General features: G+C 45.1%; 1 long non-coding RNA gene across 9 annotated transcripts in view; it reads right to left on the bottom strand.

Moving 5' to 3' along the window:
* The window catches only part of LOC103158648, a 77,332-nt gene that overhangs the window by 46,083 nt on the left and 16,622 nt on the right, over positions 1 to 14,627 (bottom strand). For 4 of the 9 annotated variants that reach the window (XR_003484728.2, XR_003484729.2, XR_004769609.1 and 1 more), the window contains exon 2: positions 6,269 to 6,420. The exons of the other annotated variants lie outside the window; for them this stretch is intronic. This is a non-coding gene — a long non-coding RNA (uncharacterized LOC103158648). The remainder of the gene's footprint in view (positions 1 to 6,268; positions 6,421 to 14,627) is intronic. 9 annotated transcript variants of the gene reach the window in all.

Genomic DNA, 14,627 nt, shown 5'->3' with positions numbered 1-14,627 from the left:
ATTAATGAGAGCTGACCTCTCTCAGCCATGCCGAGCTGCTCCCTGCATCGAGCCTACATTGGGGATTGGGCATGAAAGGGAGGGGGAAATAGCTTTGCAAAATAGGAACCATGCAGTACTTTAAATAATTCTCACAGATGCTAATCAACTTTGGGGAGGGGTGGTGGTGGCATGATTATTTGAGAGGATAATAGATCTCATTTTTAAAAGAAAACTTAGAATCAAGGGGAATCAGGGGGTGGAGGAAGATAAAGAGAGAGAAAGAGAGGGAGAGAAAGGAGGGAGAGGGAGAGAGAAATGAGAGAGAGGAGAGAGAGAGAGAGAGAGAGAGAGAGAGAGAGAGAGAGAGAGAGAGAGAGAGAGAGAGTGTTGCATGTGAGCATGCATTGATTTGGGGAAGCAGGCATAAGTGAACATAGGCTGATACTGAAGAGACAAAACATATTGAGACTGTGAGAATCGCTGTGCTTTTCCAGGCTGGTTGGGGAAACCTATGAGAGGTTGGCAGGAAGCCATCTTGACCAGCTATGGGAATGAGGATGATCCAAGAAAGGTACCTTAGGCTGGCAACACTACCGGTTCTGAGAGCACAAGTGACTGACTCCGGAACTCTAAAATTCTGTCCCCAGGTGAGGAATGACAAGAACAGTGAGGACCCTCTTTTAGACTATTGGCCTGTCATGTGGTAAGCTTACACCTTGAGCCAGGCTGCAGGTACAAGGTGCTAAATTGGACAGATAAAGTAGAACTTGGTGAGGCCTCTCTGTTTATGGAGACGCAGTGCATATTTTGTATTTACAGATGTGTCCTGTATAACCAAGACAAGAGCCCCAGACCTCACAGTGTCTGATGTATGAGACCCACGCGGCTTCTTGGGGGTCCTGACAGAATTGCTTCTTCCTCCAGTTGTTTGGTGCAGCTGAGGTGTGGCAAGAGCACCTCGGGTGCAGGAAGGGAGACACATAGAAAAGGGCTGGGGAAGACATGGAGGAGAAAGGATGCAGTACCTGACCTGGAGAATCTGACCAGGGGGACTTACAAGAATTATTCAGTCAGTGCCACTGCCACCTGCTTGCCTGAAAATTTTGGTAAAAACCCACACCCTTGATAGCTCTTCAAGATCAGATATTCTGCTTTTTAAAAACATGGAGGCAGGCATAGTGGCCATTGCCTGCAATAGCAGTCTGCAGGAGGCTCAGGCAGGATTGGAAGTTTGAGGCCAGCCAACATAGTGAGACCCAGTCTCAAACAGAAAACAACACAATACAATGTATATGACAGTTACTCCTCCCCCATCTGTTCTGAATTAGGTGTCCATTGCTGTGTAACAAATGATCCCAAGCTTTATTATCTTACAGTCTCTATGGGTCAAGAATCTAGACCCAGATAATACAGGTACTTCATAGGAGTGTCTCAAAATGCTTCTGCCACAGTGTCTCCTGGGACTCATGTCTCAGACTAAGGCTGAACATGGGAAGGATTTGCTTCCAAGTTCACTCATGTGGGTATTGACAAGAGTCCATTCACTGCCACCTGTTGAACTGAGGACTTCAGTGACTTGCTGACCTTCTGTTGGACACTTCCCTAGACTCCAGCACTGTGGCTCAAAACCTTCCAGTTGGCTTCTCTCAAGGTCATAGTCTACTGGTAACTTAATATCTGATGTGACATCCCATAAATTTTGTTACATGTGTGTGCGTGTGTGATGTGTGTGATGTATGTACATATTTCTGTGGATGTGTGCATGTGTGCATGCAGGTGTGGATACAGATATGTACATGTGGGTATGGAGGCCACAGGTCAGTCCTGGTTGTCCTCAAGCTCACTTCTCTGCATCTTTTGAGGGGTTCTCACCGAACCTGGAGCTCATTGGTTTGGCTACACTGGCTGACGAATGAACTTCAGGCGTCCATCTGTCTCTAATCTCTACACTCCCCTAGTGCTGGGGTTAGATGTATACCACCACACCAGACTCTTTACATGGGTACTGGGGAGTTTGAACTCAGTTCCTTATGCTTGTATACATTGTATACAGGCTCTCTACCACCTGAGATGTCTCCCCAGATACATTTTCCCAGATTCTTGGTACAAAGTGGTCACCACAGCCCACTCCCAGTCAAGAGGAGGCACTATGCGAGTAAATGAACATCTGAAGTCAGGGTCCATTGGAGGCCATCTTGAGAGTTCCTATTATCTCTCCTCTGTCTTCAACAAGAAAATGAGAATGGAACACAGTAAATACCCTGATGATAAGAACTGGGCCTTATTCCCCTCTGTACTCTCAGATTCTAGTGTGGACCTCAGCTCTTGTTCTGGGTGCTTTCTTCCAGAAATTTCCTTCTTTCTTAAAAGGAACAAAATGCGAGAGGGAATCTTCTAAGTCTCATGATGCAGAGGGTGCTTTCAGATTAGCAGGGTACAGTGAGGTTCAGAGTAATCCCTAAGATAGGGGTAGAGCCATGCTTGGCTGTATCTACCCCTTCCATTACCCTGTACTGCTTCTTCTCTTCCTCCTCCAAAAGCTTCTTGATGAAAGAGAAAGAAAAAGTCATGCAAGGCATAACAGTGATATCCCAAAAGTGAGAAGACAGATTGAGACCAGTCTCCTCACACCCTGCAGCTAGGGGGCTAAAGACATAATTATCTGAGCTGGACACTGCGTTTTATTAGTTGCTTTAGCTTTCACAGCAAATTTTCAAGGGGGAAATATTGTGTTCATTTTCTGTATCTCAGAAAACTGAGATTTGCTGAAGTCAAATGACATCCTGAAGTTCCCATATCTGGCAGATAACTGAAAGTCAACCCCAGGCCCCCTAGTGCTCCAGCCTTGTTAACAGATTGGAAATAACAGAGGGAATGCAGGCTACTGCACCAAGAGTCAGCATCACAAGGCATGATGGTTAATTGACCGTCCTCTTGATTAAACCGAGAGGTATCTAGGAGATTAGTAAATCACACCTGGGTGTGTCTGTAGGGGAATTTCCAAAGACAATTGGATCTTAAGGGGTCTGACCAATGAACGGTTTAATCAACTGATAGGCTCAAAATCTGAAGAGCATTCTGATGGGTGATGAACTGTGGAAGGCGGGGCCTAAATGAAGGGTCCACCTGATCTAGTCCCTTTCCCATTATTCCTTTGTGCCTTCTGGCTGTAATGAGTTGGGCAGCCTGCCACCATGGCATTCTGTCTCCCCACAATCCCTGTGCTGAGCATGGACTGAGAACACGGGTCAACAGAATTACTTCCTCCTTTCACTGTGTTCTTCATAGGTGTTTGTCATAGCAATGAATAATACAACTATCTGAAGGATGCTTCTGGTACCAAAGATTGGGTAGACAAAGACTAGATGATGGCTATCTCACTATCATAGGGTCCCTCTTGGTTTGGGACCAACACTAGTGCTATCTCTTGCTGACCATCCTTCTTGAACTCACTCTTGGTTCTGCACAAGCAAGACTGAATGCTAGCATCACAAATGAAGATTCCCACATAAAGGAGAGGTTGAAGGACCACTCAAGCAAAGACAGCCCTCTTTATTGGGCAAAAGGTGGACTTCGTCTCTCAGGATAACAATTGAAAACAGGAAACTACCTTTAGCATTTGAAAGTTCTGAAGTGTTCACCTTTAACACTCAGTTTCATTACCAAGCAGTTGACCTCTAAGCCCGGGAAGTGGGGCACAGAAAAGGAGTCTCTGACTTCTCTTTTGAAGGTATTAAAAGGAGGAGGAGCCTGGTAGCTATGCAGAGGAGACAGTGTGGAAGAAAATCACCTCTCCACACCGCTCTGCAGCCTCCATATGCACATGCTTGTACACACACACACACACACACACACACACACACACACACACACACACACCACACCTCCCCAAATCTGATGAAGTTCTCTATTTTCTCCAACCACAACAGATATTTCAAAGTAAATATCAAGACTCTATACTCCCCCCCCCCAAAGGCCCAAGAGCTCTGGTAACCCATGGCTGGTTAACATTCCCACCTAGACAAACTCGGGTTGGGCAGCTGCTCATGCCTGGAGTGGCCTCATCCTAGGACAGAAAGAGACCTCTAGTGGCCAACACCTCTGTCCTGTTTCACTTTCCCAAGGGTTTTTATCTAAACTCAGCCACAGCCAAGGTTCATCCAGCTCTTGCTGCCTGCCCATGGTATGGAATTGCTGTGTCTCTGTTATTTTCTTTAATCTTGCTAGCTGCAATGTAAATTCATATATGCTGAGGCAAGGGAGAAAAAAAATATATGCTGCTCTGAGTAATTGGTACCGATAAATGGAATGCATGACTAAGAACCCACTTTTAAAAATGTAGCAGAAATCAGAGCATACTAGTTCTGAAACAGTTGATGCCTAGTTATTAAAAGCATGGTGAGTATGCTACATTTTGTTTGCAGGAATTAGTTTCTCCTACGGTGATATGCGGCGATAAAGCCAAAGGACAGACTAATGATCAGGAATCTTAGGTTCAGGCCCTGACAATCTCACTTTCCTGTGCAGTCACAGAACGAAGATTTTGGACAGGATGTTGTGTAAGCTCCCACACAGCTCTGTGCTTCCATGCATGACATGTATGTGCTACTGTGGCAAAGGGCTGAGGTGCAATGGCTGAGTTATGCCATTCCTGTCAGGAGGAAATGCCGTGGCCTCCCCTTGCAGGCTGCCGCAGCCATGGTAAATCAGAACACATAGGGGATTTTACAATTGGCAGGGGCCTCACCTTAATTCACAACTCCTGGGAGCTGGCTGTCAGGGGAGAGCTCAGACTTGTTACCAGCCCCTTCTGAATTGCTAATGCAGGAGAACTGCAGAGTCCCTGCCAGGGTTCCCATACTACTGACTTCCTCAGCTGTGGACCAAGGCTGCGGCCACTTGGCTGGTACATCAGCCTTTCAAACCATGTGGTCCTTCCCTGGTGCTAATGGTGTTCAACATAAAAACACTGCCCTGACAAATGGAGTTCAGCCTTCTAGCCTCCCAGGCTCAGGATACCAGTCAAATCCATCCCTGACACCTTCTGTTTACAAAGCAGCCTCAGGCCACTTGCTCTAAAATGCTTAGGGCTCTTGGCTTTTGGAGAGAGGTGCCCATCCCTGGCTCTATATGTAGATAATATGCTCCCATCAGTAACCACCACTGTATCAGACTGCAGGAGATAGGCAGCTAGGAACAGAATGTTGGGGGGCAAAAAGGTGTGGGGGTAGGGAAGGAGACACTGTTCTTCTGGACGGATTTCTTGGGCTAGAGAGAAAACTGTCTACCTCTGTGCTTACCAGTCTTTTTGATAGGTGTTGTGTGTGTAAGTCAGAGGACTGTATTTGATCATTTGTGTTGTTCTAATAGAATACCTGAGACTAGGTAAATTGCAAAGAATAAAATTTTGCTTCCATAGCTCTGGAGGCTAGAAACCCAACATCAAGGCTCTGAGCAGATGTAATGTCTGTCCAGGACTGCTCTCTGCTTCCAAGATGGTACTGATGCTACAGCCTCCAAAATAGACAAACACTATGTCCACCCCAGTGGAAGAAATGGAAGGGAATGAACACATTCACATTGTCTCAAGCCCTTTTCTGTGGTCCCTGATTCTGTTCACCAGTGCTCCATCTCAATGACAATAACATCCTTGAAGACCTCACCTTTTAACACCATCACATTGATGATTAAGTCCAGTTCATAAATTGTAGAATACACTATTCAGAGCAGGGACCAAGGGGCATATTTCCATTGTGCAGCCATATGAACAATATAAAGATCAGAATGACCATGATGAGATCACTGTGAAAGCAAAAGAGATTTCTCACAGGAGCACAGATCTGTGTCCACAGAGTGAAGGACCATAACAAACTTGCTCTCCCATTCCTAGTTAACTACTGCCTCTGTTCATCTGTTTATGGCAAGTGAACCCACTCAGCATATACTTACCTGTCAATCAACCTGCACAGGCTTGAAGCTTTGCTCTAGCAAAGCTAGCCATCACCATGCCCTTGCTGGCCCTAATGGCTGACACAACACACTCTTTTGATTTCTACACACCGTTTGTTTTCACCACCAGTCCACAGTTCACTGGGCACAAGAGCTATACATCCTATTTCCCTTCTTACAGTACATCAGGCATAGCTCACATAAGCATCCATACTATTTATAAATAAATGATGAGTGGAGAGTAAGTACTTCACACTTTTTGCACAGACTCCCATGCCTGAACTACAGGCTCAGCCATGTAATAGCGCTATGGTGTGATGCGAGTCTGGCTTCTTACCTGCTTCTCCTCTCTTCGTGTGTGATGAGGAACCCTGAGCATCCCTTGTTGGTGTTTTTACTTTTAACAGTCAGATAATCTGGCCGCCTGTCCCTGAGCAGTTACATGACATGCTAAACTCCCAGAGCCATCCATCAGGACTAATCAGGGATCTAGAGGAAGAAACATACCTATCATGCCAGTGCTGAGTCTCAACAACTGCCCTATTGTACAAATAAGAAATCTTATTACCCAGCATACCCATGGAGATGACTTGGCTCCTTCCTCTGCCCCCCTCTGGTACCCTTTCCATGGTCACATGGGATGAGACGGCTCATGGTATTCCCTCTTTCACAGCCAGGTAGTACTCTTCCCCAGTCGGATGAGGAGGGTGTGTGGGTAAGAGCAGATGAGAGTGGGGTGGGGGATGGGGGTGCCCCTGACTCAGCAAGCTGTGTTCAGCACGCTGGGGGGGGGGTCTCTTCTGCAACTAACACAAAGCTCAGGAAAAACACCCGCATCAGCCATTTCTCATAACTAGAAAGAGCCCAATTTCCAAGATGCCGGCTGATTTCCATATCCCTCCCCCCGCCCTTTCTGAGGCACGATGTAATCTCTCCCCTGCAATATAATAAATATTTCACTTTCAAATCCCGATTCATTAAAAGAAGCCCAGGAGGGAGAAATAATAAGGTGTCGCTTTACAGCCCAAATAAAACAGTGAAAGATATATTCTATAATTTATACTTCTGACTTTGGGTTGAGATAATTCATATATCATTTTCAGTTAGGGACCCAAAATGGTGCTGCATCAGCAGATTGGCTGAAAAATAACTTTTCGTATTACGTTATGCCTTTCAGTAACATGCCCTGGTTATCATACATCAACACTGGGTTGACTTCAAGTGTCTCCGCAGCTCCTCCTGAGTCATTCTCTTTCCTAGACAGTGTGACTTGCTCTCCTCGGTACAGATGGAGGCCCTGGGCTGAATGCATATACATTCTCCGCAGCACAGAAGCGGAGCTCCAGCCGAAATCACCTGGACAGGAGACATTTTTCTTGCCATTATTACCACAACCTCCCCATTCTTCACCTCTAAGGATCGGAGAGCTAAATTGACCTCAGTGGGAGATATGCTACCTGGCATTTTTCCAATCGAGGTGTAGCATTTTTACAGCCAGGGCTTTTTAGAAGATGAAAACAAAACGACTCTAACGAGGCAGGTATTTTTGAGCAAGTTATTAATTTCCCTGAGCTTGAGACTTGGAAATTTAAAAAAAAAATGGAGATGATAAGAATAATAGTGAACCAAACAGACTTTGGAGTGCTACCTGAGGTGGAAGTCATACAATGTGGTGAGCATTTAATGCACACTTCTGACAGACACACGCCAAGCACCAGGCTACTTGGAAGGTGGTTTATCTCATTAACTCTCCTGAACCCTGACTTCCACTGGTGTCAATGGAAGTGAGTCTACAAAAGCTAAGCCATTGGCCTGGGATGGTAAGGAATTCATAATAGGTACTGAGAATTACACTTATACTTGGTTTCTGTGACAAAGCGTTTCCCTAAACTTCTCATTTGACCCTTATAGTAATAATGGGAGCGAAGTTAGGCAGCAGAATGATTATGAGAAAATGGGTCCACACACCCATTGTCCAATGCTGCTTCCTCCTGTGGTTTTGCCCACACACTTGATTACTCCAGTAGCCCTTGAGTTCAGATATCTGATGAATGCTTACAGTCTTTGGAATCCTTCAAGTCAAGCAGGGAAGCATCGAGCCATCTCTGCCAATCACCTTTCTACTCAGAAGATCCTAGACTCCATGTTAGACTTCCTAGCACTGTGGCAGAAGCCTGTGAGAAGTGGATGAAGAGAGGAGAGCTTTTTTTCTTTTCAGCTCATCATTTCAAAGGCTTAACCTCATCATGTTGGAGAAGCTGTGGTAGACTACAGAAGCTGACGCCATGGTAGCCAAGCGGCAGAGGGAGAGCACAAGAAAGAGCCAGGGAAGAATATCTCCCCCAAGTCACCACTCCCAATGACCTACTTTCTCCAGCTGGGTCATACCACCTAAAGTTTCTAGTAGTTTTCTAGGTATTAACACACAAACCCATGAGTTAAAGTGACATGGGTCTGTACAGTTTGTTATTCTCCCAATTCTCACTATTTTCTATTGAGGTTTGAGTATAAATATGAACTATAACACTCCACTTGTCTGGGAAGGTCCCTATTGAGACCAATCTTTTGTCCCATCTGACAATCAGACACTAGGCAGAATTATGCAGTCATAAGTACAACAGGCTATAGGGGTTTCAATAGCAGTAGAGGCATTGGGCTGACATGGACCTGCCAAAAGTCTTCTGAGGGACACTCATACTTCACTTCAGTTTCATTTTCATTTCCTGGGTTGTTGAGTGGAGACCCAGAGAAAAATAGGACCTAGTTGTACACAGGTGATGTTATCCTCCAGTCCCAAGCCCAGAGTTCCTGATCTCACATTCTGTATTATAAAAACTCCCCAGCCCATTCCAGAACAATGTTCTATAACATCCCAGATGTCCTGAAGTCAGTGTGTAAGAATAAGATAGCAGGAGGAGTAACAACAGTAAGAGGTGTGGGTGGAGTTCACTATGAGCTTAGTGTCTTATGAGATGCAGTAGTTGTCAGCCTCTGCAAAAACCCTGTAGTGGGTTAACAGCTCTATTAGCTCCATTTTATAGTATAAAAACTATAAAAACAAACAATCTAAAGCAAACCTTTTGGTGGCACATTTATAGAGTGAGATATTATTTACCAACAAAAGCCAATGAGAGGGGCTCTGCAGATGGCTCAGTCAGTAAAGTGATAACTGCACAAACATGAGGACCTGAGTTTGAGTCTCCAGGATCCACATAAAAGCTGCCATGTGGTTTATGCACCTATAATCCCAGCTTTGCGGCAGCAGAGAGAGAAGGATCCCTGTTTAGCTTGCTTATCTGGCTAAATTGATGACCTCTAGGTACAACTGGAAATCCTTTTTCTGGATAAATAAGATGAAGGGAGACTAGTTGAGGAAGATGCCTAGCATTGACCTTTGGTTTCATCATACATGCTAGTATTCAGGCATCTGTACTGGCCTGTCCTTGGGGTTCTGACAGGATACACTCTCAGCTGCAGCCACCAAGAGCACCACCTGTGCATATTCACTATGTTCCCTTTTAAATAGGCCCTGCCCACTTCCCATCCTTCTCTCTCTTTTTCTCCCTCTGTTCCTCTTTCTCTCCCTCTTTCCTCTCTACCCTTCTATCCTCTCAACCCCTCTTTCCTCTCTCCTCTCTCCTGCTGCTGCTCCTGTCTCCCCCTTTCCCTTTCCTGTTTTTATGATCCATTTCCCTAATTAAAAAAAAAAAAAAACCTCTGCTTGAACCCTGTCACTTGGCATCTTTCTCTCTAGCATCACTTTTCTTAAATTACAACAATACACACACACACACACACACACACACACACACACAGAGAGAGAGAGAGAGAGAGAGAGAGAGAGAGAGAGAGAGTCAATGAGCTATCAAGATATGAACAGAAATAGCGAAATCCTAATGGCATATTACCAACTAAAGAGAGTCAATGTGGCAAAACTACAGGCTGTCTGATTCCAACTGTATGGCATCCTATAAACTGGGGAAGAGGTCAAAAACCTCAGTGGTTTTGAAAGGGTCTCTTTCTCTCTCTCTCCCTCTCCCTCTCCCTCTCTCTCTCTCTCTCTCTCTCTCTCTCTCTGTGTGTGTGTGTGTGTGTGTAGAGGCACCACACAGAAGACTTTCAGGGAGTAAAATTATCCTATGTGATACTGTAATCATGGACACATCACATCACACATTTGCTGACATCTATAGACTTCACACTCCAAGAGTGAGCCTTAAGATTAGCTATGGCTTTAAGTGATAATGACATGTCAGTGCTGGCTCATCAGTTACATCAAATGCCCCATTCTGTTAATAGTTTAAGGGAAGCCTTGAATGCAGGCCACAGAAGGCTTGTCAGAAACTGTCCCTGTCCCTAGTTTCTTCTTAATTTTGTTAAAACTCCTTGAAAAATTACAGCCGAATGTAAAAATCCTCAACAATAAAATATAGATGCAAAGAAAAATAAAGGAGAGTGAATGAAACTTTGTTTTCATAGTGAAAAGCAAGAGGGAAAGGTGGAGGGAGAGGGAGGAAGAAAGTGGAGGAGAGGATAAAGACAGAAGAGAGGAGGAAGAGGGGGAGAGAAGAAATAGAAGAGGGAGGAAGAAGAAAAAGGAAAAGGAAGAGAAAGGAAGTTGTGGGAAGGAAAGGAGAAAGGTGGAGAAGAAAAAGAAGAAGGAAGAGAGAGGAAAAGTCAGAGGAAGAGGAGAAGGAGGAGGAGGGAAGAGGAAGAGGAAAGATGCTGTCAAGACACAAGAAGGTGCACATTGCTTGATGAAAGAAGCCACTGTGGAAAGACCACACACTGAGTGATCCCAGCTCCATGACATTCTGGAAAAGGCATAGCAACAATGAAAAGATGAGTAATTGCCATGGCTGGTGGAGAGGGAAGGAGACAGGAAGGGATGCACAGAGGCACTGAAGAATTTAAGGGTGGTGAAAGGTCTGTATAACACTGTGACATTCAACACACGCCATAACCTGGAGAAGGCAGAACACACATGTGGCTCCATGTTCAATGTGGACTTAAGGTAACATCACAAGGCTAGCCATGGCAGCTCACTGACTGTGACAGCCACTGTGGGCACCAAAGCAAGACCTTGAGTGAAGAAGCGGTGGATATGAGGGACCTGCATACAGCAGCTCTCTGGTCTTTTCCCTCAGTCTTTATGTTAGCTTAAAACTACTCCAAAAAAATGACAGAAATAAAATCTGAAGGAACTATAGCAAAAAATTAGTCACGCAAGACTACTCGGTCAGTAAATGGGAAAGCGAGATGGAAATCTAGACTCTTCTGGTTCCTGAGCATAGGCTGTGAAGTTTTAAACCAAGAACCTCAACGGTCTTCAGTTCTGGTTCTTCATCAGAATTCCAGCACTCCCTTGATAGGACTGTGAAACCACCTCTCTCTCAAGCCCTCGTTCAGATGATGGGTCACTGTGAAGAATGGGGAAAGTATTTATAAACTGCAGTGTCCCCAACAAATCTAAGAAATGGCCAGGAGCACACTGAATTCCTAACCACTGGCCTGTGACAAGGGCCAGATTCTCTGGGAGTCCACCAAGTGTGCTTGGAAGAAACTATGAGGTGGTCATGAGGACACTACTGTCCTGGGTCAGCCTCTACCAACTCAGTCTCCTAGGACAAAAGAGCAGTGGCTCTGAAAAGCTCTTGGAGCCCATAGGGTATGGGTGGATGAGTGGTAGACACAGACACAGACACACAGACACACAGACACACAGACACACAGACACACACACACACACACACACACACACACACACACACAGAGAGAGAGAGAGAGAGAGAGAGAGAGAGAGAGAGAGAGAGAGAGATTTGAGCTCTCAATATTTGTAAGAACAATTTCACTGTTAATAAAATGACCTTGTGTAAACAGCTAAACTCTTCTCAGTTCTCTCATCTTAGGGCAGGGACAACCACATAGGCTGCTGAATCAGGGTGAGATGCCACCACTGAAAGGATTATATGTGACTGAGCAGGGCTCTAGATTGGACAGATGACATAGGATATAGCAGTAAACTTGATCTTAGACCAAGGTGGGCCAGGTCCCCTGAGAGACCCCTGAAGCAGGCTGGAGTGTAGCTCCAAGGACCAGCTGTATCCTCAGAACTAAAAAGGACATAGACAAGTGGCTTTGACACCTCCCTGTGAACAGTTCTACTGTAGGCAGGCCCCTTGCCATAGGTCTGTAATGTAAAAACAGCCGTCAAGCAGCCAGGCACTGAGCATCTCCAGTTCTTCTGGGCACTTAACCTGATTCTACTGTGGTCTGCACATCAACACTTCAGTATTCATGGGATGGGGTCTCCATCCTGTCATCCCTGTGCCATCACAAGCAGGGAAAAGAAATACCTTTTCCACGTCTCAAGTCTGAGATGGGAAGACTGGAGGAAGCCTGGCACTCCCTTAGTGGTACCCAGGACTGCATCTGGGAGACAAGGGATTCTGTAGGTACTCATCTGTACACAAACTGTGTAGTGAGGGACATTGGCTTCACCTCTCTGAAGGGGGCTGTGGGGTGTAGAGCTGCCAATCTGCAATGTGCCATCTGCTTCTAAGAGTTCCAGTTATGTGTGGGACTCCTCTTAATTAAACACACAGATATTAAAGCAATTTTTTAACTAACAGGGAGAGCAGCTGGAGTGGAAAATCACCTCCCATTCATGTAGCTCTCTACTGCCTTGCCTGGCCATTGTTCTCTGCCCCCCAAACCTGACGCTTCCTATAGCGTTTTCTAGTGTTGGAAATTTTACAAAAAGATCTTATTTTCTTCAAAGACAAAAGCTATCTTTTAACCCCCCTTTTCATGTTCTCTGAGGTCTGGAGTCCTGGGAGAGAGAAGCCTCCACCTTCTAGACAAAAAGAGAGAAATTATAGGAAAGAATAAACCCGCCATCACCCCCTTTTCGTCCCAGTAGAAGCATCCTTCCGATTGCCAGCCAGTGCTCTAAGCCCTGGAATTAACCCCATTATGCTGCATATCAGCCATCCACAGATACACACAATGCAAGTAGAGAGCCTTTTGATTCGCTGATACAATTTGGTGAACAGAGCAAAAAAAATTTTTTTCTTCTTTTCATCAGAATTGCTCTTACCTTTTGTTCCATTTCTTTAAGGGCCACTGCTCTCAGCCGGGCCATCATTGACTTTTTACTGAGGTGGTAGTTTTCAAAAGGCTCAAGTCTTTCCCCCTACCTACCTCAGGACTATCTGCATTTTAGCAGAGAACTCTGAAAGGTTAAAAAAGGCTTCAGTGGCAAAGAATGAATGAATCCCTAATGGTAGAGTTTCAGACATCAGGAGGTAGTTCTTTTGTGACTGGGGACACCTCTCTGCAGGGATTCACCTTCTCCCTGCACCTCATGCAGGCCCCGCCTTCATGGCCCACCTGGGGGACTTGGGAAGGACAGCCCACTTTCTCTCCCAATGAAGAAAGAGGCTCACAGCATCCCATCCCACAGCACCTTATATCCCAACATCAATGACCTGGGTCACACTTGAAGCAGGCCCTCTGGGGAAATACTGGCTTCTAAAGACAATATACAACTTCTTCTCACGAGCCTCTGCAAGCTCACTTAGATGGAGATGGGCTAACCACTCTGAAGGTATGTATTCTTATAAACAGGAATAAAGGAAGTAACATATTTTCTCCAACCAATATCATGAGAGACTGGATCATTTCAGAGCACCATGTGGGGAGTCAGGCGGGGGACTCCAATGGAGAAGACTGTTATTTTTTAGCTCTATTTGCAGCTGACATGATTCTGTATTTACAAGACCCTAAAGCATCTACTAAAATCTCTTAGATCTAATAAGCACGGTAAAATTGCAGGACACAAAAATTGATTTTTAAAAAACCAGTAGCCTTTGTATATACCGGTAATGTACTTTGGCAGAAAGAAATTAGGACAAATATCCCATTCATAGTAACTTTTAAAAAAATTAAGCATCTAAGAACACACCTAACCAAAGAAAAGAAAGGTCTTGGCAATAAAAATGTCAAGACATTGGAAAAGGAAGTTAAAATGATACTTGGAGCTAGAAAGATCTTCCATGCTCCTGGGTTGGCAGAATTAATACCTTGAAGACGGCTATATTAAAAAGACAGTTTTTAAAACTGAGTTAGCTATGACTGTCACCCCAACAGTTTCATGTGTAATGGTAGAGATAACCAGATGCCCAGAAAGATCTGCTGCTCCAGTTAATAAATGTTATATGTAGAAATGCTCTGGGAACCAAGAAAGGTGGACAGTCACTTGGAAGGCTGTCCTGAGAAGATGAAAGAATAATGGAGCAGCATCCTGAAGAATGTGTTAAAAGGAAGCAGTGCACAGTTGATCTAGAGCCAGTCAGCACCAAGGTCAGAACACACAGAGCAGAATCTACCACCAGGGAATCCCAGGAGAGACAAAGGATTCCCTTAGCTAGAGGGATCATCTCTGGGTGGATCATCACTTCTCCCATTTTTTCTTCTCTCTCCAGGTAGGTGTTGGGAAACTGCCCAGCTGGTTCAGGAAACTAGTTTTATGCTAGCCAACCTCCAACCTGGGTTCGGGATGGACATGGCAGACCTCACGTGCTATGCTGAGAGTCTGAAGGTTTAAATTTCTCCTCCTCAACAGCTGCCACCAGCCTGCTGCAAACAGGACTGAGCGATTGGGTGAAGTCACACCAGTAGCAATCTAAGAAATC

The sequence above is a fragment of the Cricetulus griseus genome, chromosome 4, assembly GCF_003668045.3.
Source record: "Cricetulus griseus strain 17A/GY chromosome 4, alternate assembly CriGri-PICRH-1.0, whole genome shotgun sequence".
In the NCBI taxonomy this organism is placed as follows: Eukaryota; Metazoa; Chordata; class Mammalia; order Rodentia; family Cricetidae; genus Cricetulus; species Cricetulus griseus.
This window is presented reverse-complemented; position numbering and strand designations above follow the sequence as displayed.